The sequence below is a fragment of the Balearica regulorum genome, chromosome 9, assembly GCF_011004875.1.
Source record: "Balearica regulorum gibbericeps isolate bBalReg1 chromosome 9, bBalReg1.pri, whole genome shotgun sequence".
NCBI classification, from domain to species: Eukaryota; Metazoa; Chordata; class Aves; order Gruiformes; family Gruidae; genus Balearica; species Balearica regulorum.
The window spans coordinates 8264366-8292121 of record NC_046192.1 but is presented as its reverse complement, the minus strand read 5'-3'; the positions used below and the strand labels follow the sequence as shown (position 1 = coordinate 8292121).

Below are 27756 nucleotides of genomic sequence, written 5' to 3'. Positions count from 1 at the left end.
CACTTTTCTCCACACTTCTGAGTACCATTGTGGAGGAAAGCCATGTGTTTAGCAGCCAGTCTCTTATTTTTAAACAGCAATGTACATTTGGTTTCTCCATAGGAACTTGTAAGTTGGAAATACATTCCTCTACCTGCTCTATCAAGCTGATCTTCCTGTTCTCAGTGTGTGGTGCCAGACAAGCTCTTCTCCCAGACACTTGGAAAGAGGAATAGATATTTGCTTGTGGGATACATTGGTATTTGCAGATATTCATATTTTGCCATTCTATTTGCAAATCTTTTGTTAGAATTAAATTGTGCCAACATCCCTCTCAGTAATGCTTATTTACCATCTTATTAACATAATTTCTAGCACCTTGTCTAAGCAGCAAATTTAGGATTTAGTTATTCTTACTATTGCCTGGAGTAGACTTCTCCCACTACCTTTTGGGCAGATAGACTGTTTCCTAATACTGTGCTACTGCACCTATGGAACAGCTGTTTATATGGGGGTGACAGAATGAACCCAGATGCCCTTCTTCAAAGGAAATCAGTGTTGCCACGTTTCTATCTTTAGTCTCAGAGAAGAGATAATCAAGATGTCTATATCTTGTATAAAGTAGGAAAAAGGATTTTCTGAGCTTTCTTTACCCTATGAAATCTGTACTGGAGAAGACATGTCTCAGGTCAGATAATCACTCCCAGAAGCTATTGTGGGTATAGCCTACTGATACTATATAATTTTATATCATTTTGGCTGACAATTCTCAGCAGATGAACTGGCAAAATTTAAAAAGGGTGTGAGAAGAAAACCCAGAAGTCTGATGCAACTATAGGAGTTAAATAATTCCAGAGCTCACCTCAAAATTTTATTAATAACTGTATATTTTGTTGGAGTGGAATGCAGGGTTAATTAATAATGCTGTATAACTAATAATTAATCTCTCCCAGATTTGGCATTGTATTATGCAAAGAAAAAGATGACTGGGAACTGAAAATGTAGGTCACAGAAGTATGCTAAGGACAGACTATAGGGAATTCTTGTAGGACTTCCATCCTTTCTATCAATTCATTGAATAATATTTATTTTTCTTTATAAAGATGTAGACTACATTAGCTGGAATAGCCTTTTGCTCATGACTTCCCCCTGGCCCCTTTTAAGTCTATTTGGTATTTTCAAAAAAGATATAACATAATTTGCTCCTTGTCTTTTTGGCCTTGAATCTTTTTCCACTGAGGCCATAGGCAAAAGTCCCACTGAAAGAATATTGAGAATCGAGCTTTAAGTCCCCATTATTAGACTGTCACATTTAACATCACCTTCTTTGTCTCTCATCTGCCACTGATTATCTGGGCCAACAAGTGTTCTTTTTCATAAAGAAACGTGCTGCTTATATGTTTCCACCTCTGGTGACACAGATAATGAAATAAACTACATGCAAGCCTCAGAGACATCTTGTCTAAATAGATCACTACTACATAAAAGCTGAACCGGGAACTTTTCATTACATTTTGTCACTCCTTCAGTATTCTTCAAGAATATTAATCTCCAAACTAAGAATCAGGTAATAATCTTGAAGAAATCATCCCATTATAAGTTAATGGCTGGATTTTCAGTTAATGGACCAAGTTGAAGACAAGGGCAGTTAACACTATAACAAACTATAGTAATATAACCAATTTCAAGGGTATTATTGCTACCATAAACTGTATTAAATGGTTTATAAAAGCAATGGCTTTAGATTTTTTTTTTTTTTTTGAGTTATGTGAAGTAGAGTAAATGAGAGACTGCTTTGTTAAATAGGTTGTTTCCAACTAATTTTCTAAGCATTTAGGACACAGGGAATGCTCTGATAGTTGTATAATGAATATTTTAAATGCATCAGAGGTTGTTCTTTGCTCTAATAGGTGGAGGAAATCATTAACTCATTTATGTGATCAGATTTCAATGAAGCTGGTCTATAAGTCAGTGTAGAAAAAAAAAAGCAGGAGATTCAGACTATGCTCAGTTCCATTGTCAGAGCCCATCAGTTGACCATTTAAAAATCCCATAATCTGCCAGCCAATTATTACATTACAGAGGCAAAAGAGGATGAAAATAAATATATTGAGAGCTCTGTTCTGCACTCAGCTCTACAAGTAAACTAGATTGGTAACTGCCAGGGAAGAGTCAAACTATATGTATTTCTGTGTATTTCTGCACTTTGACTACACAGTGGAAATACTTAACCTCATTTACTTTCAGATATCATGCATGTTTTCTTCAAGTGATAACTTAGTGCTTAGAAGAATTAATACAAGATGGAAGTCATTTACTCAGATAACACATTGCTAGAGGGTTCAATAATTCTACTTTTAACTTCAACGACCAGAGATTCCCAGGTCCCATTCCCCCATTCCATGCAAACATAAGAACAGCCAAGCTGCTACTAACAAGAGAGACTGGAGGAAAGGGAAGAGATCTTTAAGGGATTGGGGGGGGGGGGGGGGGGGAAGAAAGAAAAAAAAAAATCACACAAAGAGAGAACATACATAGCACACTGAGTCAGTACTACCCACTGACACTTGAACTACTCAGACATTACAATATATACCACACAAATAGAACATTAGCTAGAATGTGATAGTAGTACACACCTGCAGAACACTAGCTTCAGACTTCAACCCTTGCATTAGGACAGGTGGTATGAAATTTTTCACTAGTTCCATAATTTCACGGTAGTAACAAAATGCTACAATTTTTTCTTTAATCTCGACTCCTCCTCAACACAAGAAGCAATCAGGGATGATATTGCACAGTCTGTAGTAGTTCCCAGTGGTTTCCTGAAACATATGTCCTTACTCCAGACAATGGCTTGAGTTTACCGTGGGTCTACCCCTCTTCATTCCTCTACTCCATAATATTAAATGTCCACTTCAATTAATCTAGTTTAAATAAATACCCTTAATATTATCAATTAGACATCATAATTTAAGCTAATATAGATTTAAATGTTTCCAATAAATCAGAGACAGCATCCAACATACAAAAATACTTGTTCATTAAGAGGGAAGAAATAAAAGGGTGGAATGATAATGTCTCAAGTTATTTACATAACTTTTACCACCCCACCACCCCCAAAATACCCTAAAAAACTAAAGGTCCTGTGCCCATGGACACTGTAAACAGAATGCTGTTAATCATGTTCTTTTATGTTATCTACGACCCAAATATTTTCTTGGAGTGTGTGTTTGAATAGCTGCATCAGGGAATAGAAGAAAATGTCATGCTGTTGCAAAAGGGCAGTCACTGTACTGGGATATATAAACACGAGCATAGCCTGCCAGATGCACAATGTCTTTTTGCTCTCCTCAGCACTGACAAGGCCTCCACTGGAATATTGTCTGTCAAGGGAGATGTGACCCAACAGCAAAGAGTGCAGAGGCCAGCAACACGAGTTGTGAATGGTTCAGAAGATGCAACCAATAAAGAAAAAACAATCAATCACACTTATTTAACCTAAGAAAATGAAGGACTGAGGAAGAAAAATCTTCAAATACAAGCATCTTTTGCAGAATAAAAGAAATAGAATAGACTATTTCAGTTGGAAGGGATGTACAACAATCATGTAGTCCAACTGCCTGACCAATTTAGGGCTAACAAAAAGTTAAAGCACTTTCTTAAAGGCATTGTCCAAATGCCTATTAAACACCCACAGGCTTAAGGCATTGACCATCTCTCTAAGAAGCCTGTTCCAGTGTTTGACCACCCTTTCGGTAAAGAAATGCTTCCTAATGTCCAGTCTAAACCTTCCCTGGCACAGCTTTGAACCATTCCCACATGTCCTATCACTGGATACCAGGGAGATCAGCAGCTCCCTCTCCAGTTCCCCTCTTGAGGAAGCTGTAGAGAGCAATTAGGTCACCCCTCACCCTCCTTTTCTCCAAACTAGACAAGCCCAAAGTCCCTAACTGCTCCTCATAGGAGCCATTCAGCCCTTTCACCAGCTTGGTTGCCCTCCTTTGGACACATTCAAGTCCCTTAACATCCTTCTTAAATTGTGTGTCCCAGAACTGTGTACAGCAGAATAATCACCTCTTTTGACCAGCTGATTATACTGTGTTTGAGGTACCTCAGGATGCAGTTTGCCCTCTTGGCTGCCAGGGCACACTGCTGACTCATGTTGAGCTGCTGTCAACCAGCACCCCCAGATCCCGTTCTGCAGGGCTGCTCTCCAGCCACTCCTCTCTCAATTTATACTTGTATCCGGCATTACTCTGTCCTAGGTGCAGAATCCAGCATTTGGACTTGTCAAATTTCTTCCTATTAATGATTGCCCATAGCTCTCCATATTCACACTCAAAAGGTCATCAAGTGATAAGCTTAATCTATATCTTCCTCAAAGTTCATATGTTATGAGAACTTATCTACCAACTTGACTGCTAGAATAGGTTTTCTAGGAACATCATGGTGTTCCTGTTGTACATCTTTTAAGTTCCACTAAAAATTTCTATCACTGTATTCCATTTAGTATCAAATCTATTTATGGAATTTCAACTCAAGAAGAGTTTGGAATACTCAGCCAATTATACCAGGCTCTCTGAGTCATAGACAGAAGTTATCAGGATTGTTGCGAAGAATAATAAATATATTGCCTAAAGGTTTTTGGGGCTCATCAAAAATATTGCCCACATGAAGGAAAAGCCTTTTGGCAGATAGTAATTAAAATGGAAACTCTGGAAGCCTAGGACCCTTTCTAACTTTTACTGTGACCTGTCACATGACCTTAGACACGTTTGAGGCTGTGTTTAATTATCCCTGAATTTGACCATAAGATCTTTTATTTGCGATAAAACTTACAAAAAGCAACACTATCCACTGGAAAATAACTTTCTTATAGCTAATAATGCTGAGCACTCGGCTATTGCTTAATGAACCAGCTTTCTCTGTACTTGGTTTACTTGACATAAGCCTATTATCAAAGCATCACCAATTTGTGAATTTGCTGATTGGATACATCCTCAGCCACTGCAGGAGAGAAACACCTTTTCCTTCTTTTCACATGGTAAATAAAGATATTTGGATGGAAGGACATGTGTCTTGAATTCTACCATTTCACATTCAGTAATAGATTAGAGGAAAAATAAAACAAATGTTTGCAACATTGCATGAGAAGCACTTGATTTCTTTATTAGATGGTAGGTTCTCATTTTTATAGTAAGGATAAACATTATTAGATTAATTTAAAGGACTATTTTCAAAATTAGGATGACAGAATTCTCTACATACATCATAGAGGTTAAACATCATCCGTATTACAGGTTTTTAATCCACCTATTGTCTTCCTCACACACTTGTGTATGTAGAATTGTTTTTTGTGCCAGTGTTATTTAATTTTAAAATTCTTCGGAATAAGATTCTTCCATCCTGTTCCTCAAGCAGCTGTTGCATGTCCTTAATAGATTTTCATATTAATCTTCTTCTGGTATCCATTTCAGATTTCCTTTTATCTTCAATTTCTGTCCCTTTGTGGTTCTTTAAGCTTTATACCTTCCAAATGGTTGTATAAAACTCACGTTCTCTCATATCTACAGTATAAGTAACAGTTTTGAAAAAATTAAACTAATCTGTTCTAGTTTCTTTATCATCTTAATTAAGAGCTACAGTCTTCAGCTTATTAAAATATAGGTTCCATGATGCCTCATTTTATTCTGGACTAAGCAGGACATGAGGCAAACATTCCTCTTTCCCAGGATTTGAGAAGGATGAGGAATGATACTCAGCTTCCTTCTTCCAATGGAATATCCATATAAAATAATTTTCCCTCAAACACAGGCCATCTTCCTCTTTCTCACAAATCCCATTTTGTTATTTTGTGCTTATGTTCATAATTTCACTCAGTCCTCCTGTATTAGTTTGCTCTTTCCAAAGGGCTATTTCCAATTTCTTCAATAGAAAGTGCCATTAGTATGCTGGTTACTTCCTCTTTTTAATCACAAAAATGGATTTAATCCCAGCACCAGCAGTATCCCTCTGGAATAGCTCATCCTTGATGGAGGTCCCTTTCAATTATGGACTGTGAACAGGCACATCAAATTCCCTCTTTTTGTACCGAGATAGATCATTCACAGTTAGAGATCTCCTTTGACTTTCCCAGTATTGATTAGGGGAGATTTGGACTGTTTCCATGCTGCATTACATACTGTATATCTAACAGGCTCACAGGCAGTGCATCTATATTTCACTGCAATCTGATTACAACAGGCAACTAGCTTTTGATTCTCACTACTATGATTTCAAGGCAACAAGCAGTGAGGAACATATGGCACCATTGCTACAGGACTAGGATATTTAAGTCTTCTAGAGAACCAGCTGACCTCTAACTTGCAAGTGGTAATTTTCTGATTTTTAAAATCTCAGCAGTCTATGCTGCATAAAAACTGTCAGTTAGCTTAACAACCTGTACACATACAGCATAATGTCTTCCAATAACACTGCTTGCCAGGAGTCACCATCTGTACTTCCTCTGCTGAGAACAGCCAAACTGTTACGCAAAGTTGGGCTAACATAGGAATAACATACAAGACTTCTCACCACAAATGTCAGGGTGCATATGAAACCTTCACCTTCATCATTTTGTAGGTGCATAAAGATTCCCATTTTTATACTGTTTCCATCAAGTTCTTAAACAGCAAGAGCAAGGAGATTAAGTTACTGGAACAGAGCAAGGTCTTTGGGAGTGCAAAGCTTTTCAATGCTGTGACAGCTGGTTATGTCTTCACATGACATGTTCTGGGGGAGTCAAAAACAAAACTACCCCATCCATCAGCCATTAGAAACACAGGAATGATGGAGCTATTTAGATGGTGGGCAAGCATATGGAAATCTAAGTCTTGCTTTGACTAATGCAGGGGCAGCTGCTTAGCTGGTATAACCTGATTGGGTAGTGATAAAAAACACAGCTAAGGATCTGCCCACATTCTGTTGTCTTCTCTTCTGTAAGCAAAAATGTGAATGCTCCATATGCATATGCTCCACTACAGCAGCTACTCAAGAGCAAGAGTAACTAATAACAAAAATTACTCTCCCAGAGCTGTTATTGGTCCTGCCCTGAAATGACTGGATCACTGAATGCTTGCCATGCTGGCTGTCCTGCAGGCAGTTCACTGAGCTGTGCACCTCCAGCAGCTGAGAAGGCCTCAGCTAGGTCCACCTGAACATTATGTGCTCATAATGCCCTGCTTCACTCCATTAGACAACTTCAATTCCTCCTTGCAGTCTTTGGTACAAACAGATCTCTCTTCTACCTTCTGCTGTCTCCAGGGTAGGATCCTGTTGCATAGGTCTTAGTTCAAACTTTCTTCCTTGGCTAACATATTGCTTTCTGCTTAATGCTTGCCTTCGTGTTGTCTATTGAGTGAGGTACACGATTTCCACATGCAGCAGACAGCTCTCTTTCTGGGTCTCAAACTGTCAGCTTTCTGAGAATTTTCTAAGAACAGAAGCTAACAAAATCAGTATTATAAAGCTTCAGATTGAACCCTAGAGGGAACAGAGCTGGAAAAAAAAACAACTCCATTCCTTCCTGCACCTCCCTACTGCCATCCTAAAGAAGCATGGCAATCAAAAGGAGAAGAATGCAAAAGTGATTGCTAAACGCACATGTAAATGTGCTGTTCTCAGCCAACATTTTACAGCTATTTTTTTACTGGTGTGCACAACTGTTTAGATTAAACACTCAGGGACTTGTGTCCTGCACTTCCACTACATTCTGTGAAGGTACTTTTCTGGAGAAGAAAATTGCCTTTTTATCTGTGAAAACCTCTCTCTGTGTATGTGATAACACATGCACAAAGTTTCTCTGTTGCTATCTGTGAGATGTAGGAGGTATGGGGAGAAGAGTGAGCATAAAATGTTTGGCTCCAAAGATGCTAGATTTATTTTAGAAATAATACTGGAATATACAGAGTTATGTAAAATTATTGCAAAATAATTCTTAATGTTTTTGATTTACCTGCAATGCTGTATTTGCTCAGTAGATCAGCACATTGGAAAACTGATCATTTACAATGGTCACGTGTACACAATATTTACAGTATTCATTTGGATTAAGCTTCACTACAGCATTAGGGAGATTCTGAAGCCCTGGGTTTTATCCAATTTTACAGTTCAGTTGAATAAGACACAAGTAGGTCAAGTGACTTTTCCAAAGTCACAGAGAAAATATCTTATTTACTTAAAACCATAAATCCAGGACACTCCTACTTTCAGTTTTCTTGCTTGAAAAGCTAAAACTTAGTCCATATATTACAAACAAGAAAGATATTCTGCAGAAAAATTATTACAAAAAACTTCTCTATCATTAGTGAAGATGTTTTCTGTATAATAAATAGCTATGATAGAAAACATTACTGTTACTATGCATGCTTGCTCCCTTTTCCGTTTCATACGTACATGAGTAACAAACACTAGAGACACATATGCTACAGAAGTTAGCAACAGTTCAGAATGTAGATTTTAAGCTTTAGAGGATAAGGTTTGATTAGTTATGGAATTGTTCAACGTTTCTGAACACAGGTACCCTGATCTCTCAAGTAGGACACCTGGACCAGAGAATATTAATAACAGAGACTTCGACTTGAACCTAGTCACTATAGAAAATTTTATCTATTCCTCAGCTTTACCATAAGCCAAAAAGTTGACTATGCCTCTCCATTGTAAAGAGGCTTATTCAATTGAGCTCTTGACAGATGGTCTTAAAAATCTACCCGAAAGAAAGCATGCACTGCCATGCAAGTATACCATACTAGCCAGCCTATTATTTGGAAGAAGCCACCTCTAATGCAGCTCAGTAGTAAAGGTGTAACACTGCACTGGTGCAGTTGTTTTTTCCAGTATCTCAGCTAACTTAGGGATCTCCACTGAGTCATCAGCCAATCTAGTCCTCAGGTCAAATGCACAAGTGCACCATTCTAAACTCAAGAATGAAAATCATGATCACAAGGAGACCAACTTCAGCCATGTGAAAGATTCAGAAAAGAAGTATTAACCTTTGAATAATTAATTCAGTTGTTTGTAATTAGGACTCCTTCAGTCCTGCAAGTTACAGCATAAGACATCAACGCATGCAGAAACAGAAAACAACAAAAAAAAAAATCTACAATTACAACTGGTTAGAAAATATTTAACAAAAAATGTTTTATGTTTCAACACTTTATACAAAAGTTTAACTTGTAAAACAACTATTGCCAAAGCAAAGGAGGGAACACAAAACCAGCTGTTATAAGATCAAGAGTCAAGATTCCCAAGTGTTGATGTGTCCAGGAAAGTCTCACATGAGCAAATCAGGACCAAGTCTGAGCATGACAATCAGCAAACACAACAGTGACAAGTTCACAGTTTTTTCTAAAAATTACACCTAAAAAAGAAGTCTTCTTCCTGAAGCAAAAACCGCTATCTAGCTGTCCTCAAACCTTTGCTTCTTAAGTGCAGCTGACTTCAAAGCTCTTAGTTTGCATCTGATCCTTTAGGGATCCTTTACAGATTTCAAGGATTTCTAAAGCACCTACTCAGGATGCTTAGCACAATGCATCAGAACTAATACCATAAATAGCTTGAATTACCACATTTTGAACAGCAAGGCACTTAGATAACTCAGCAACACACCACTCCTGCATTGATAATAGTTGCAATATGTTCAGCATCAGACTTTTTGCATATATATGGTATCTATCCATGCAATTTTGTATATGTGCAATTAATTATATATGCCACATTTGAAGTCTGCAAGGGCAATCTTGTTTTTACACTGTCCTGAAAAGCAGCATAGACTCAAACTGCAAACAAATCAACTTCATCAAGAGAATGGCTGCCAAAACTCTCTTCCAAAGACCACATCACACAAACCCTTGCCCTCAAAGCAGATACTCAATCCTTCTCAAGAATCCAACTTACCTCCAGCCTGTGATTGTCCTTCAGAAGCCAAAAATTTTTGTTTTTTCCTGAAACTAGACCACAGTGCTTCTGCTCTTTCCAGTCTTGTTTCTCTGAGGAGCACTTACCTCACCTCTTCCTGACCTTTTATCTTCTACAGCTGTGCCAATTTTCTACCACTCTTTAATTGTAACTTGGATTAACTCTTTCATTACTGGAAAGAGTTCATGAACACAGATAATGCTTAGGAAAATAAGGGCAAGTACTGGATCAATGTCATAAGACGTATTGTAGGTTATAGACCTATTCATGCCTTTGCGCAAGAGTCTCTGTATAAACCAGAAAAGGCTGGTCCTGTAGCTGTGCTTATGATTTCTGTGCTATAACTAAGCATTTCACATAATTTCAAGGACTGAGGAAGAGACTGTAAGGTATAAGTATTGCATTTATGAAGACAGTTTTGTCAGCAGGCAACAAACTGATGACTGATACTTTAAAAGTCAGATCCAGTAGTAATTTAGTACAAATAGATTTTCACACTCTCTGATCATTTGCATAATCCAATCTTTACTACCATAATAATTTGTGTCGGTTTTATTTACGGTGATCCCCATAGCTGCATTCTGCTCTTCAGCAGTGGAAGGAGCCACTCATTCCCCTAGCAATATTCAGTGGGAAACTTTCAGAACCCTACACTGCTTTCTAACTTCACAGAGCATGTGTGAGGTACTCTAATTTACGACATGTCTAAATTTAGATTTCTCTATCATATCAAAAAGACGGTTTACTTATTGGCCTTATGTGAAGCTGCCACTACAAACCAATGCATGCCTTTTATTACCTAGCTAACAGGTAGCAAAATGCGCTAATATTCTATTTATACCTGAAAGAGGGAAATTCCTAATCACTGATGTAGATATATTATGAAATACTGTTTTTATGCATGTGTTTTTATCACTGAAGTCAATTGAGCTTCTGAGACCTTCAGGAAAGATGAGATTACAATGTTCTGAGATAACTTCAAAATTTTAGGAGGTTTAAATTGTCAGAGACTTTCCCAAACATTCAGGCTTAGACAGTCAGAATGGAAATGATTTACATGAACTAAATTATGCTAGAAAAAGGCAGGAATAAAAAAAAGCAAAGCACACTGGAGAACCTCAGAGGGAAATCACAGAGGATTCAAGGGGATAATGAAGGAGACCAAAGAGGAGAGCAGTTTGTATATTGTTTAATTCAATAATCCTACTGAATGATTGCTTACTTGAGGCAAACTATAATCAAATCAGGTCTCTATCGGCTGGTTGCTAGGCTATAAATGTTAAGATGAACCACTCTTACAATAATTTCAATACTTTCCAGCACTTATAAATAGTTACTGCTGGTTGACAGCATGAGCCACCATTTGCCTTGCTCCCTAGCTTATTCATACAACTTCTCCCATCTGTACTTCACGTACTGATTGCAACCTTTGAAGTGACTCTTTGTGCAAGTACTTTAAAGGAGAAAGTTCTGCAGGGTACCACAAATTTGGAGATGAATTGGTATGCATTAGAAAAGGTTTCTTTCCTGTCATTTTTTCAAGGAATAAGATTCTTAAAGGCAGGGATAATATGAAGTCCATATTAATGCTCAGATCCTTACTTTTTTTTTTTTTAAAGAAGAAAATAAAGGGTTAAACACAAACATGACTAATCAAAAAGGATGCTACACACAAATACAGCCAATTTACAGAATACTTATCAATCCGTTACCTTCTGCAGCATCTCCGTAACTTTTACACTAACAACTGTATTTAAAATAAGTTTGTAATTCCACACATTAAATATAGCAGAATGTATAAAGCAAGATGTCTAGGAGACAGCATAAGGCAGCTGATCTGATTTTCCTACCCCGTGAAAATTTTGTTTGGCTATTTATTAGGTTCTTGCCCAGGACCACCCTATATGGAACCGCAATGCCTTTCTGGTCACATGGCGTCCTTTTTTTTTTGTCTTTTTTATTTTTTTCGTAGTTCACCAAGATCCCCTTGGGTGACTGTGCTAAGTTTGCTGACTGCAGCTCACATTTGCCGATCCTAGTGTTATTCACTGTCTGTGACCTCCTAATTGGCACGTGCTGTGTCCGTCGCTGTCCAAATGTTCTAATTAGCATTCACAATATCCTCAGGAAAGAGAGAGCAAGTATATTTTGTAGCTTGTTTAGATATCGCCTGTTTAATATATGGGATTTATCCTCAGAAAAACTTGTGATGTCTGACCTTGATAAGTATGGAATATTTTTGCCTGGGCATGCTGCCAGACATTTTGTTTGATATCTACATTTTCCCCCTCTTGGCCATCTTGTTGTTGGTTTGTTGTTTGGTTGGTTTTTGGTTTTGTTTTTTTTTTCCCTTCTGGCTTCTTGGCTTTTTTCATAACTACTTCAGGGCTCATTATCTTTACCCAAAGACACTGGCATTACAGATCTTTCCAGTCATACCTTTTAAATGGTGTTCCTAATAATATACAGTGAAAAGCAAGGAGAAAATTTCAGAAGCATTTCACTAACTTAGGAACTTAAATTTCACTGACTTTTAATCAGGTAACTATGACATAGTTGTAGACTCACATAGACTATGACAATAATATTTTACACTTACAGTTATAAAAGGACATATGACCACATATTAAAACACTTACTATAATACCATGTTTGAATCTTAAGGTGTATATTTCAATATTTTAACAACAACAAAAAAAAATCTTGCATAGTGTAAAAAGAAAGAAATGCTCTTTCTGATCCTTTACTATTGTTCCTTAAGAATTAGGATAATTTGCTGAGCGTATTTCTTACAGCTACAAACATCTCCTACATATAAGCTCATCCCTAATATCCAGACATATATGCATTTTTAGGTTTTATTTCCCAGTCTCATTGACAAGATGAAAAAAGTTACGTTGCAAATAATTGGAATTTTTTGAACTCCTAATTGCTTACTTCACTCAGAAAATTCTTTGAAAAAACAACTGAGAAAATCTGCCATTGTATCAAGGTAAACCACTGGCTATTTCTGAAAGATTAATGGGTTATCTCTTACTGCTTTGCAGTTTGTTAACTTTAGGAATCTTCCATGGCATTAAAATATGTTCCTTGTTTTTACCAAACTTACAAGATAATTACTGCTTTTATCCCTATTTAAACATTGTAACTACATGTATCTTAGATTTGGTTGGTCCTGGCTTAGTCTTATGAGTTCTGTTAATATCAAAAAGCTGTGGTACTGGTAATTTTCTGTACTACTGACCAAAGAGACACATGAAATACAAAGAAAAAAAATGACAAAGTGACAAACTGGGACCTTGGAATTTGAGACACTGGATAACAGTGTCTGTCATCAGCTTGCTAATGTTTTTGTACTGATGTGCCGAAGTTACTGTTTTATGAATCTCTGAGTCTGCCAAAAGGCAGACAGCATCCAAAGGAAAGCTGGAGGGGAAAAAAGAGAGAGGGCCAGACAGACAGAACCTTAACCAGATTTGGAAGTTTGGTAAGAAAAAGTTTTTGTAATTTGTGTTCTGCAGTTTAGCTTATCTAGGCAATTATATTAAGAAAAATGCAAACCAGCTACTGAAGATCTTGTGGATGGGCCTAAAAATGTTGAATTACTCCTCAAAGAAAAATGAGGTGACAAAATACTCTGTATCACATTCTAGCCCAAAGAACTGCCCAACCCCATCTACAGAGAAGTAAAGGCTGACTTGAAGTGTCCCTGAGGACAGGACATGCATGCCACCCAAATTAGACACTCCCGGGTCCTTAGGACAAACTGTAACTTTTCAAGCTTTATACATGGTTATTAAATTTCATGCAAGGTGGAGCGAAGATTTGTTCTTGAAAAAGGAGGAAGTCTGCCTGAAGCTAAAGCAAATTAGTATTGTTGACCTTGGCCCTGACTCTGCTCCTGTTTAAGTTAACAGAAATACTCCTATTAATTCCACTGAGACCTGGATCAAGCCCTCTGTTGAAGTAAAATCAAAAGCTTTAGGTTAGAGAAATTTCAGGCAATGCTAGGATTACTAAGATACAACATGATGTTCTAATTTTGAAGAGTTATTCTCTCACGTAGATTGAGTGTTTCTTTTATTGATGTGAAAAACTTGTGTACGTGTCCAAAAGGACGCTGGAATCTTGGTTAACTGTAAAAAAAGGAATTAATTAGAGAAGCTTTATAAGTTATTTTTTTCAGATGAAAACTAAATCTATGCTTTTAGGTATGTAGGAATGAATACATAGAATGTCTGCCAGTCCTGGGAAAATCATGAGGAGTCAGATGACTCCCTTGTTCTGGATTAACTGGGATACACTTCTCAGGACCACAAACTCAAAGTGACTTAAATGCCTACATTTCACTGAACCTGGGTTTTTTTTCTATTTCACTGAGAATGATAATGTTACTTTGTCAGAAATATTGTCACACTAGATTTACTTAAAATACAAAATTTCTCAGTTTCTTGTGCTAAATACAACTACAAAGCCAAGGTCAAATCTGACTCTAATACTTATTCATTAAATGTTTGAAACCCAGCAGTAGGAAAGCTCACCATATTTGTTGGATTACTGTTCTTTCCTAAAAATTTGTTTGCTTAGTTCAAAATTCTACTTTGTATATTCTTTTCACCAAACTTCAAAGCAATTGACAAATATTAGGGAATTGCAGTACATCAGCTAAAATATAGGCATGACAGTTGGAACAGATAAGGTGTATTCTGCACCAAAAATTTTCCCTATTTTTTAAAATCATCAAATACGGTAAGTCAGCTATCTGGACAACACATTTACCTTTCTTATTAGTTGAAGAGTTAGCTAGAAACTTAATCCAATGCCTACGAGAAGCCTCTTTTTTGTTCTAGTGAAGTTTAAAGGCATAGACTCTACTGCCATATTTCTGAATAGTTTATTTGAACCATGGAAGGCTTACCTAAGCCACTGTACATGGGAGCAGAGTCAGAACTATGATCATTTAGTGTCGCTATTTTAAGTGAATGTAATTTTTCAAGCTAGCATTACACCTCACAGCTTTTTATACTAATAAAAATAATACATACCCTACATGGTTACAAACTTTGCTTAAGGACTTCAAATTATTATATATAGTATTTAGTGTTAACTCATGTTGTCTGCTAAAACCTGGCGGTTTTTATCACATTCAAGCCTCTAATCCTGTAAAGAGTCTTCTGTTCCGTATACATTTTTATACAAGCAGCACTCTCAACCCTTTCCTAATCTCAAGAATGATAGGTGTGTAAGAGTTGTCTTCTATCTGTGATCTGGATGGAGAAAATGACCTATCGTGTGGCAAAAATCAATCTCCTGTACAAAGGGAGAAATAGTGCTAGACACTGAAAGTTCCTGAGGGAGTGTATTCTTGAATTTGTATGTCTAGATTATCCAGGAATGCAAGGCACAAAGTATAGCTATGATCATGGAGTTCAGACAGAACAAACCAATTTCTTCTTCATCTTTCAGCAGATTTGACTGCCTGTCTTCAGAGTGTGTGGCTTATAAATTTAAGTAGATCACCTCAATGGCTTATATTAATACAAATCTCTACACAGTGGAGATATCACTGTAAGGAACAAATACTTCAAAGAAAGCAACTCTTTATTTCACTGCAGTATTTCAAAACAGCGAGGAGGTATTTCCACAGAGAATTTTTTTTTCTTAAGGATGCCAGTATTGGGAAATATGAATACAGTTGTATTAATAGAAGACTATTAAGACACCCGACACAGGACTAGTCACTGTGCTTTAACAGTTACTTATGTAAGGAGGAACTATAATCCAGTGAATATTATTGTTACTTTTGCTTTGCACTTAACAACAGTAACTCTGGTTCCTCCTCCTAACACAAAAAATGACAAATATCTCCAAAATTGCATGGATACAGTGGTTTCAGTACCTGTTTCCCTCCACATCAAAGCACTGACAACAGGTAAGGGACAGGAACCACAGTTATGAAGCCAGGTTTTTACAAAAGGAAAGAAAAAAAAAAAAAAAGCATAATGTGACATATACAAAAATGTCTTATTATGCAAAAAGAAAAAATTCTATAGCTGATTAGCATTATTAGAAGCTTATGACTGAAAAATGAACATGCAACAGCTGAGAACACATCATCAGTAAAAGCTTGTTCTTGGAAGCTAGTAAATGCAGAGTTAAAGCCCAAAGATCAGTGTTAATTCTGCCCCATCTGCTTTGTACATTAAAATATGTCACATGGTTTGAGTCATTTTACGTTTCTTGATTTTCTTTAATATTCAGGTTATAAGGAAAATTCTAACTAGAATTTCTCACAGTCTGACACACAAACACATGAAATGAACATATTCTATATTTGGCTTAAAATTTCAATGTCACTGAGATCTAATCAAGAAGTCCAGTTTGAAGGAATTTGATAACATTAGTTCTGTACATGTTTAATATTAGCTGGTAGAAATTTAACACTAGCTCAACCTGACAGGATTAAAACATTTCAAATTGTTTTGAATGTCTGAAGGTACAGTCCTCCTCCTCCTTGCCTGTTGCAACTGGCTAAATGTGACTTGCAGGTCAGAAATCGGTGAAGATGACAGGTAAGCTCAATAGCTTACAGTTATTCATTTAGGAAATCATCCCATACATGATCTAAGCATGAAAATTGAAGATGGAAGATAGAGTATCTGGATGCTGTACAAATTTTCATGGTATTTATATGACTAGTATCATATACCACAAATTTATATGACAATTGCATTTTCAAAAGTATCATATCAATCTGTGTAACTGAAGGATTGCACCTTCCACAAAAGAAAACAAAAGCAGCACATCAGTGTTTCATAAATCATCCCCTATTTTCCTAGCCCACACAACAATCAAACAAGGAGTTTGAACCACTCATGGCCTCATTTAGCTTGTAACTTTTAAGTGGATTCTGAAGGTCATGACTTAAACAGAGGGAGCTGTATTTTCTATTTTGGTCTGGTTTTAATTTGGGTAGTCTTTCCATTAAATGTAGCTATTTATGACATTTGTTAAAAGCCTATACTGCTAATTTAGCTTAAAAAAATTAATAAAAAAATCTAATGGAGTTGTATTGGAAGTTTTCCATAAAATTAATGTTCCAGACTTAATGGATGTCTAAGGTATCATTATTAACGGGAATATTCCATAAACTAAAATCAGAGCCTTTGAATTGGTGATCTGATACAGTTAGATCGGAACTTATTGAAAGCTGGAACTATGCCAAAGTACCTAGGAATTCAATTTAAACACCTTATGGAGGTTAATGCTTTTACAGTATTTACTTTAATTAGTGTTTTATTAAACGCTCAATTTCACTCACATACTTGGGCAAGAGTAGCAGCCAGCCTGTGGGCAAAGCAAGTATGGCAGAGGTAAGATCACTTTACTCGCTCTACATCTGTCAAAAATACCTACCTGCTTTATGATTTCCAGAGTTATATTGCTTTTGGCTACATTACCACATCACTGAGAAAGTCATATGAAGTCTTACGTGTGTATCACAGACTGTACCATGGCCAGCCAAGATTACAAACTGTAGATCTCCTCACAATTTTGCTCTATAGATTGCACAAACCATTTTGCTCTACAGATTCACTCCTGTTAGTCTGCACTGCTTGATAGTGTAAATATGGACTACAACACTCCAAAATTCATGGGGTGTGTGCATTTCTTGCCTGCCCTCCTATGCTGAATTTAAGAGCACTGGGTTAATCCAGTTAATTACACTATGTATTTTTATCCTGTGGGGAAGGAATGGATTGCCACCATAGCTAACTCTTAACAGAAACCAGTTTATTCTTCCTTTACTTTGGGACTGGTCCTAGGCCAATGAAATCAGGTTTTGTCCCTGTTGACTACAGTAGGCTGAGAAACAATTTTTACTCCATAAGAGAACTCCATAAATGTTTAACCTTTCAACTAATATATCAGCTTCACAAGGCCATCACATGTAAGCTTTTTTAATGTAAAATAGATACAAAATATTTCTGTTATTTCTTCACCTCCAGTGTGGAAGTTTATTCTTCATAGCATCTACTAGACCCCAGTAATGACAATGATTCAGTTACAAACCAAAGTCAAATTTTCTAACCAGAGAGAATCCAATCGTCGATATTTCTTGGCACCATAGGGCTCAAAGAGAAAGTGTATCCATTTATGGAAAGCACATTCTGAGCTTCCAAATGGCATCTAACAAAAGCCACTAATGCAGATAGATGCCATTATATTCTATTGTCATCTTCTACAGTGCTGTTATAGGCACCTGAATTCAGAAAACACTTTTACTAAAACTTTGCAAATAGGGAGGCAGATATGTTTGTTTGATTCTCTTTTCAAGTTCATTTTATTACAGATAGAAGAGTATACAGACTAGAGCATATACACAAATGCACATACTAATAAATACAAGGAAAATGAGAGAAATGTCTTTAAATATTAATTTTCAGCACTGTCACACAGAGCAAAGGCACATGCAAACTTGTTTAGCCCAGTTTAAAAACAAGAAGACTTTAGAAGAGTTTCTTTTCTGAAGACGAACTCATGGTGGAGCTGATTTGAAGGCACGTTTAAATGTGGACATGGACAAGTATCATGAAGTAAAGTATTGAGTGACCTTCTAATATTCCTCCTATTCCCTAGTAACTGCCAATGATGAAAGAAATTAAAAAGTATAAGCCTCCTAATATTTACAATACAGTATTGAGACAGGAGAATATGCACATAGGCAGTAACACTCAATAGTTCATGTAGTAAAGATCAGGTTCACACACTATCTTATACCCTAGAAACTTACTCATCTGCTAGATTCTGCATATACTCTGGATTTAACTCTTGTCTTTATAAATAACTTTTTTTTATAGTCTTAATCAAAACACTCACTGTACTGCATTCCTTGCATCCAATGAATTAAGGCCATGACTTCCAGAGAGGAACTGGAATGACTAATTCAGTCATGGTTATAAAATCAGTGAATATTTACTGATACAGTGTTGTATAAATTTTCAGATACCTATCAGACATCATGGTCAAGAGATACAGAGGTCCACAAGCGATAAAATATTAAAAGAAAAAGAACTGAATCTTTAAAAACAAAAAAGAAATCAAGTAAATAAAACAGCACTTTTGACCTAAAAAGATCAAAAATTAATATATGGTATAACAGGTAACTAAATAAGAGATCAGAAGGGTAGAATAGATTATTAGGAATAGAAAAGAAAAAAAAAACAAACCCCACAGGATTGTTTTTTAACCTAAGTACTGTAGAAGAAATTCAATACTATTAAAAAAAAACAAAACAAAAAACCACTAACATACACACACACGCTTTTAAAGTCTGTAGTAAGAACCTTCTAGAAAGAAGGGTTTTTTTAGATTATTTTTATTTTCCAAAGTCTGAGCACAGTGAGTCAGAAACATTTGTAAGTCACTGGGAGTAGCTGCAGCCCAGACTATTTCAATAGGATTGCAATGTTTTACATAATTATGGAAGGAAAGTAGCTGAGAAAGAAAAATTAGTAGTGAGGGAAACTAATTAGGTCAGATTTTCAGCTGCTGAAAATCAGCTTCAGTGGTACAACATCCATTTATATCCACTTGGAATAAGGCTATGGAGATATTGTAATACTTAGTTTCTGGAAGTACACTGATGTCTTATTTCTTGACTGGCTCTCTAGGGACCTCAGTAGGTAAATGTATTATACTGTGCTTGAGCTTAGAAATGATGCAGCAGTTTATGGGAGGTGGATAGTAGGAGGGGATGGAGATAGGAAAAAGAATCAGTCACACATTCATTCAACTCTTTCCAGATGTGCCTGCATCTCTGCTCCAGGGTGTCATTGCTGCTTTGCCTGGGAGAGCTCTAGCTGTCCTTGATAAGGGAGCATCTCAGAACAACAATGCTGTCACAGCACTTCCTTCAGCTTGTGCTGCCTGTGGCTACAAGCATGTATTCAGCTGGTTTTTAGCCTATGCTGAGCTCTACGTTGCTGAAGCATTACAGGGGCCATAAAAGATGTGAGCACGAGCAAAAATGGCTACAAGCAAAATTACAAAATCTCAGGGTAAAAGTCAGGCTCATCCACCACTGCTGGATCCTTTATTAAAGGTATGCAATATCTACAGTGTAAGGTACCTTTCTTGTAGTCTTTCATACTGGTACTTTTTTGTTGCCTGCACAGCTCTCCAGCCCAAGGATTTCACTGGAACTTCAGGTACAATTTTACTCTAAGGCCTATCTGGTTGCAAGGGGTAGTGGCAACCAGACCTGCAACATGGTTTCAGTAGTAGGTGCTATCATATGGTAATTCCTTCAGTGACTGGAAGGTTTGAAGCTATTTGCTCAGTTCAATATTTAACAGTACTCTGACATTTGCATTTCAATCCTCATGTTCAATGAGCCACTGCTCTTACAATGAAGACAGAAAGATGCCTTTAAGCCACTGCACGTGATCTTCTGGCTATAAATAAAAAGTCTTTCTGACAGCTCTGTGCCAGGATTCAGAAACAGAGCTTATTGCATTGAAGAAGCAAGATACTGCATATAGCAATTGCCAAATCAAAGCCTTTAATTACAATGAGAACTGCCCATGCTTTAAATACCTCAACTTTTCCGGGACAGAGCAGCAGCTAAGTACTTAGACAAGGCTGTAAAGATGTCTTCTAGAAACTGGTAAGAGTCAGACGGTAGTAGTGTAGTGTATTTCTACCTATTGACACAAAGATTAGAATCAGCCATAACTTGAACAGGCTGATTATGTTGCTACTCCTCTGTGAAAATGGGGGAGTATATAAAACTTATCAGGCTGAAGTACAGTAATATTCTTGCAACGTTTCTTCCACGAGCATGAACTGATCAGTCCAGACCAGATCAGTCCAGGTCAGGGGCCCACTAGAAGGGCTTCAAACAAGCGTGGAAGGGCCTGGATGTGTGCAGGTGTCCCAGATGGCATCAATATTGCTTGAGGCATTGCTGAGGAACACCGTGTAATGTTGTATCTGGTATCTGTATGTTACTATCCTTCCAGGAAGGATACAGGAATGTAATTGAGAAGCTGAGCAAATGTTGCATATGGTGAGGCAGCAAAGAAACTAAGGGTGAGTATTAGTAGGATGCTTGCTATTCCATGGCACTGTAAGGCTAGCAGCCTACACTCCAACTCTGTTTTTTGTGTAGATGATGTTTAAAATATTCATCCCTGTAAACCACATGAAAATTCCTGCCCTGCCGGTGGCCTTCTTGTAGGTTTTATTATTAGCAGGGGTGATTTGGCCCAGAGCAAGATATTTTAAAGCTATCCTTGTAAGCTGAATGCCAAGGAACAACAGAGACTGAAAAATCTTCTGGATAGACAAAATATATCTAATCATATAATAGCTAGCATGAGGTGTTTGGCAGACATCCCAGAGTGAAGGACAGAGCTGATCAATATTAAACATTCACAAGCAAGTGGAGCAAGCCAACAAGAAAAATAGAGGAAGTAGCCATTATTTTTACAAAAGAGGGAACGCTCAGGCTAAGGGAGGCAGACTTGGTATTTGGACACTCAGCTAAATGCAGATTTTTTCATTTGGATTATATAGCTGTTGAACATGATTGAACTATAAGCACAGATTTCTACCTAAATGTCTCACAAGGCCTCTCTGGAATACAGCTTTTTCCAGAGCTCTTCAAATTCCACAGCGGAAATATGAATTCTTTTTAAGAAAACAGCTCTACAGATACTCTTTTAATAGGTTAGCTTATAGCTTTTCATCTACATCCTTTGTGCAAAAGAGAAGAAAAAAAGTGAGAAAAAGTAGCAACCTGCCTCACGGAACTTTAAGGTTGAAAAAGAAAAGGAAAGCAAAATTAATTAAAGAAAAATATTCCCCATCAAGTTAGTGTATCCCAATAATATGTAGCTTTTCAACTGCTGTTCCAAGAATCCTATTCATCAAACTTCAGAAAAGGATCGGTTCTTGATTCATTCACACAAGGACACAATGTGGCCCATACCATTCTAAATCCCCAGGACTGTTTATGATGTCTGACACAGTTAAGTTCACCTGTGCTTTGAATTTAATTTTCTATTCAAGCCTTTCATTCAAGAAAACCTATTCAGAGATGGTCCCTAAGTCTTAATAAATTAGAATTGCTTTGACATGAAACTGCTTTAGACCTTACTGCTATGCAAAAGAGCTATAAAGAGTGAATGTGAATATGTATTGTGTTATAAAGGTGTTATAAAGTTGACTTATAAATCTCTTAAACATTACTCCTATTCACCTGACTCTATATTTTATATGTCTCCAATTTAAACTAAAATCTGAGGTTTTCCTACAGTCTTCTAATCCCTCTGTTTCTACTGTCCTGAATGCCAGACTCACATATTTCAGATGCATACCCTGCATGCAAAAGAAAGAATATTCAAATAACACTTCAGAATGTCAGCCAAGCATATTTCCTTTCAAACTGATCCTCAGTTCATGCTGTTTCTTTTGTACTCTTCCTGACTAACACGCATTCTCTTTCTCTTGAGCTTTTCAAAGAGATAGGGAGTGTCTGGGAAACCTGGAATATCTCTTACCTTATCAGGACAGGAATGAGAGGCAAAGCTGCAGTCAGCAGCACCTGAAGAAAACAGGTGATTTCAACTCTTCAGCAGGAATGAAACCCATATTTCAAGATGAAGCCCTACAAGAAGCAGCGGACAGGAGATTCAGGAGCCTTGGTGTGAGGGATGGGGCATACTCTCCACATTTGCTCTTACCAGCAGAAGATGACAATTAACTGTTTAGCACATCAGAAAGGGCAGTTGTTTTGGAATGCTCATCTCTAGCTGCTGGTGCAAAGGATAGTCTTACAATTTCCTCTTCGTTAATATTTTCCTCATTGGCTGGGGGTGACAGGTTTTTACATAACATGCTTGAATTTCCGGCTCACACTTGCCCAATAAAAGGAACCAAATTAGAGGGCATGACCCAAACAACAGACATCTTTGCATGAAGCTGTTCTCTGTAAATATCATCCTGTTTCTATTCACTTCACTTGAGCTGAATTCCGCTCCAGATGGTAATGAGACTCTGTCCCTAATTGCGTAACTCCTTTGCTGAGGTGAGGTTTAGTAGAAGCCTTAAAAAAACTCCTGCCATCTACTATGAATGTCACTTTATAAGAGAGTAGGTTTCTGTAGTAACTAGTAACAAGGATACTTCTCTAGCTCTACTGTGTGTTTCCTATCTATACTTAATTCTATTATAGTAAGAAAAAAATTAGAAAAAAAAAATCAGTAAACCTTTAAATCACATAGCAACGGAGGGAGACAAGTGAATGTAAATTAATACATGCAGTGTAATTCCAAAGAAGAAAATTCAAAGAAACTAGGCAGAATCCAAATAATTTTGTTGCTGTGTGTCTTGGTGAATGATCGGTCTGGGAACAAAATTCCAGCAAGATTTGCCAGTTAGTCAAAATAAATGTTTGTAATTATGAAACAAAGTGAGTTTTAATTTAATTGTCTCAAAATAGAAAACAGAATATAAATACAAACTTGCATGGGAGAAACTGGAGACAGAAAACAAATCATGATTGTTTACAAAGTCTCCAAAGAGATTGGAGTATTTTAACATATGCTTATTTTCAGGAGCCTGGGAGTGGCAAGGGATTTTTATTGACATTCCCTTTAGAAATAAGATCGGACACTTTAGTCAAAGAGTCTTCTAATCCCCACATTCATATTTCATCTGAACAGACAAAATTCATATCCTGATATAATTGCAGTCACAGTGCAAATTGATGGAATAACTGTACAAACACTACATGGAACTTCAGAATTTAATTCAAAACAATAAACACCGCCTAGAGACATCAAAAACATGAATATAATTCTGCTACTCTAAGAGCCCAAGTATTTGCTGTTCTGGTGATGACACAGTTACTCTCTTCACTTTGCTAGGTTCCCTAGCGTTCTACTCAGCTAAGCAGCACTATCACAATTCATAGATAAACTGTGCATGACCTTTGTAAAACAAAAAATGCTACACTCCCACTTCAGCAATCATGTTAGCTCATGGTGTGGCATATCTAATAATTTGACTGCAGATAGCACTAAAATGACCTATTTATTCTAGACCATTCCCATGACTTGCCTAGGTCATTAAGGCTTCTGAACACCTTTAAGTCTAAGATCTTCTAGCTCTCATAGAGGATCTCTAGCTCTCAGTTGTGACTATTATCACCTTGGCATCAGCACTGAAGGTATATCTCGCTGCTAAGCACCACTTCAGAAGCCAAACTTTCACTTCCCAGTAAATAGCTCCAGCAGGACAAGGTATACCCAATCTGCTGAGCTCTTAATTCTAAGTCTTTCTGTAGTAGTCAGCAATAACCTTAAGACTTGCTGTAAGCATAGGCAAAAGCCACAAAATATCTCCATGAAGATATAGCCGTAGGACTTCCTAACTATTTTCCACATATGTTCTCTGAAAATAATATGGACTGAACGTTTAAGAAGCACAAGATCATGGTGAGTATAGCTGGCAGGAACTTGGGAACAAGAACTTGGAGAATGTTTGTGGGAAATTCACATATTCAACAGCTGTGGCTTAGGAAGCAGACAAAGAATTTTAGACAAGGAAATAGATATTTGTGAATTTCTTCAGGAACTCATAATAATAAACAACAATGCAAAAAATTCAGAAATTATATCACAGATGATTTAGGCTGCATAGGGAATTCTGCATTAGAACTTTATCCTCTGTTCTTAAACGTGAAAACCTCTGACAAACTCTGCCAGACTTCTGAATGTTGGGATGAACAGCAGGATGATGCATGCTCCAATAATCCTCTTGTCTCTACTCTATCCTCATTAATACTCAGCATAGGAAAAAAAAATATCTGCAATAGTAATGTCATATGCAAAACAAGTTACAGAATCATACTCTTTGGAAAAACTGATTGTTTCAAGTAATGAAATCAACAGAGATTACTAACTTGATCTCACAAAGAAGAAACACGAGAATGGATTTCTGCTTATCCCTACCATGTATGGAAAACTTTTATCAGACTGTTTGCTCCCAGTAATGCACTCTTGTGGCCCTAATCATCCTTGCAGAAACCCTTTTCTTTTCATGTGCCTAGTAGGCCCCTCTTCCTGGGAACCTCTTCCACCTGCATCCCTGATATTCTACAGATTCCAGCCCTTGAACTTTATACAAAACGATTACAGACCATTTTCTTCCACTGCTCTTCTAGCTTGCAGCAAGTCATCTGCTCTGCCTACCCATAGCTTCTTTCATCCCCAGAGCTGAGGAAGCTGAAAGGCAAACCTCCCTCAGCTCCTGAGGGACCACCTACTGCAGACCCGTTAGCCACTGTCTTTGGAAAGATCTGAAGATCCCTGGAACCACTTCAAAGCTACTTTGCCAACAACACTTGAGAGTCTCCATGCATTTCTGGGACATACTTCTTTCAATCACAAAGCCATCCACTTTCTAGTATCTCTCAACCTCACAGTCTCTAATCTACAGTTTTAGCTCAAAGCAGACCTAGATAGATTATTGTACAATAAGGTAAAACCCATTGCCAACCGATTTACTAGGATGTTGGCCACTGGACCATTCTACTCTTTTTAATTTCCATTAAAGAAATTGTATGGTTTCTCAGAAATCAAGTTGATTAAATTAGGTGAAATACATAGAAAATTCTTACAGCTGTGTTATCCACAAAATCTCATCTATATATTGCCCTTGAGAGCTTGCAACCAATTATGTCTGAGACATATTGTACTGACTCAGTCACTGATAACTAATTATTTAATTGCCATCACAGAAAAATTTGCAACATGTGTCAACTATGCAGTAAATATCCTCTAGTGTTTGGGATTTTTAGTTAACATAAGTGCTTTTCTCTTTTTCTCCCCCTCCCCCCCAGCTGACCACAACCTACAGTAAAGAAAGATGTAATTTTAATGTGATGAGATTAAGAGAGAGAATAAAAGCTTAGAAAGGGAAAACAAAGCATTAAACAACAGAGATTTATTGGTGAGGGTATATCACAAAGGTCATGTCAAGGAAGTTCTCTATCAAATCCATATTACCAAAGTGTAATAACTTTATGCGGAAGCATACTGCGTATCAAATTGACATTTGACATTCTGTACTTTGACCTAGAAGTCAGGATAATACTAGTCTATTATTTCAGATATTTTTATCTTTTCTCTTTCTGATTATTTAGATTTTCTCAATGATTTTTGTAAGGATTTTATATCATTGTGGTTTTTATTATAAGAAAGTAATACTGATGATCTCTCACTGGATCACCAAATTCCTGTGGTAACAATGATTTAATACTAGGAAGCATGGTAGGAACCACCAAACACTGTCCAAGACCCACAGACACTAAGAAAGAAGGTCCTATGACTCTCCTTGAGTCCTGGAACCTAGGAATCAAATAGCTCAGGGTTCAGTATTGCTGCTGAAAATTGCAATAATTTAAATATGTAATTTATAATGAGTCAATTCAGTAAATACAGTATTTATAAGGAAATGGTCAAGTACATAATGCTTTTGCACTCAGATTCCTAATCACAGCTTTTCACTTCAGAATATAAACAACAGAATCTATGGGCCATTAGAAAAGACAGGTTTGCCTCATATAATATCTCTCAGCTTCCCTCAAAAATACATAGTTGCATTTCACATTTGAAAGGCAGGCAGGCTACCAGTGTCAGCTCATTGTCTTCAGACATGTAGAGATTTCTGGTTTACTAAATTTCCTAAATTTCATTCACTGTGAGGTCCATCTTTCAGTCATCTGCTCCCATTCAGTGTATTACTGTCTAACCTTCCCTGTCCAGGAAAACATTTTTATTAGGAAAAACAGTGCTAAGGGGTCTTTCAAGTTACACACAATTTTGACTCATTGATTTAGTCACATGTGATAGCTTTTCCAATTAAATAATCTTTATTATTTAAAATAATCTTTATTTTACTTTAGCTTTCAGAATCTTTTAAATGTGCCTCATTGAACATGGAGTAGTTAATAAGATTTTTCAGCCACTCATAATTTATCATGCCTGAAAACATATTATATGAAAGTGATTTGGTAAATTAAAAGAAAAATCACACTTTCACCAAAATGTACCATAAAATACAGTCAAATGTGCATTAAATGCTAACTTTCTGCAGTAGTGTGTAGTAGTACAAGGCAATTCCTACATTGACTCATGACATTATCAGAATAGCACTAAGTACAGCAGCAAGAAAAAGGCTTTTTTTTGGGAGATGTTTAAGAGCACTGATGGCATTACAATGTAGGAAAGAGGATGAAGAGACCTGTGTTCCCACTACACTGGAAGATGTTTGGGGAAGAGTAAACATTAGACATTCCAGTCCTTAAAAGCTGCCTGGGGGTATCTTTAAGGAACATTGTTACTACCAGTGTGCCCCACTCATGCTTTCTCAGTGGAAAAAAAAAAAAAAAAAGAAAATTGTAGCAGGAGTCTCTTCTCATGCTAAAGAAAAATGGAAAAGCCAATAAAGAAGTCAATAGCTAAAAATCAAAAGCCATATTAGTCTGGAACTGACTTGCAAGAAATAGAGGTGCTTGTGACAGTACTGACAGTACATTTGTACCTATCAAAGTGGCACCATTGTTTTTTACCCCTTGTGTGCTCCTGATACAGTACTAAGCACATTGCCAGTACAATGAAAAGCATAGTGTAGCTTTTCAGAAAAAGGGTCTAAGTTAATCAAAACTCAAACCTGTTGATTTTTAAATTAATTTTTCAGCAGTTAGAGCATGTACCTTAATTTGGTGGATACAATATTCTTTTATACAAA

General features: G+C 36.9%; 1 long non-coding RNA gene across 1 annotated transcript in view; it reads right to left on the bottom strand.

Moving 5' to 3' along the window:
- The window catches only part of LOC142602991 (uncharacterized), a 233847-nt gene that overhangs the window by 87491 nt on the left and 118600 nt on the right, over nucleotides 1-27756 (bottom strand). The gene's annotated exons all lie outside the window — the stretch shown is intronic.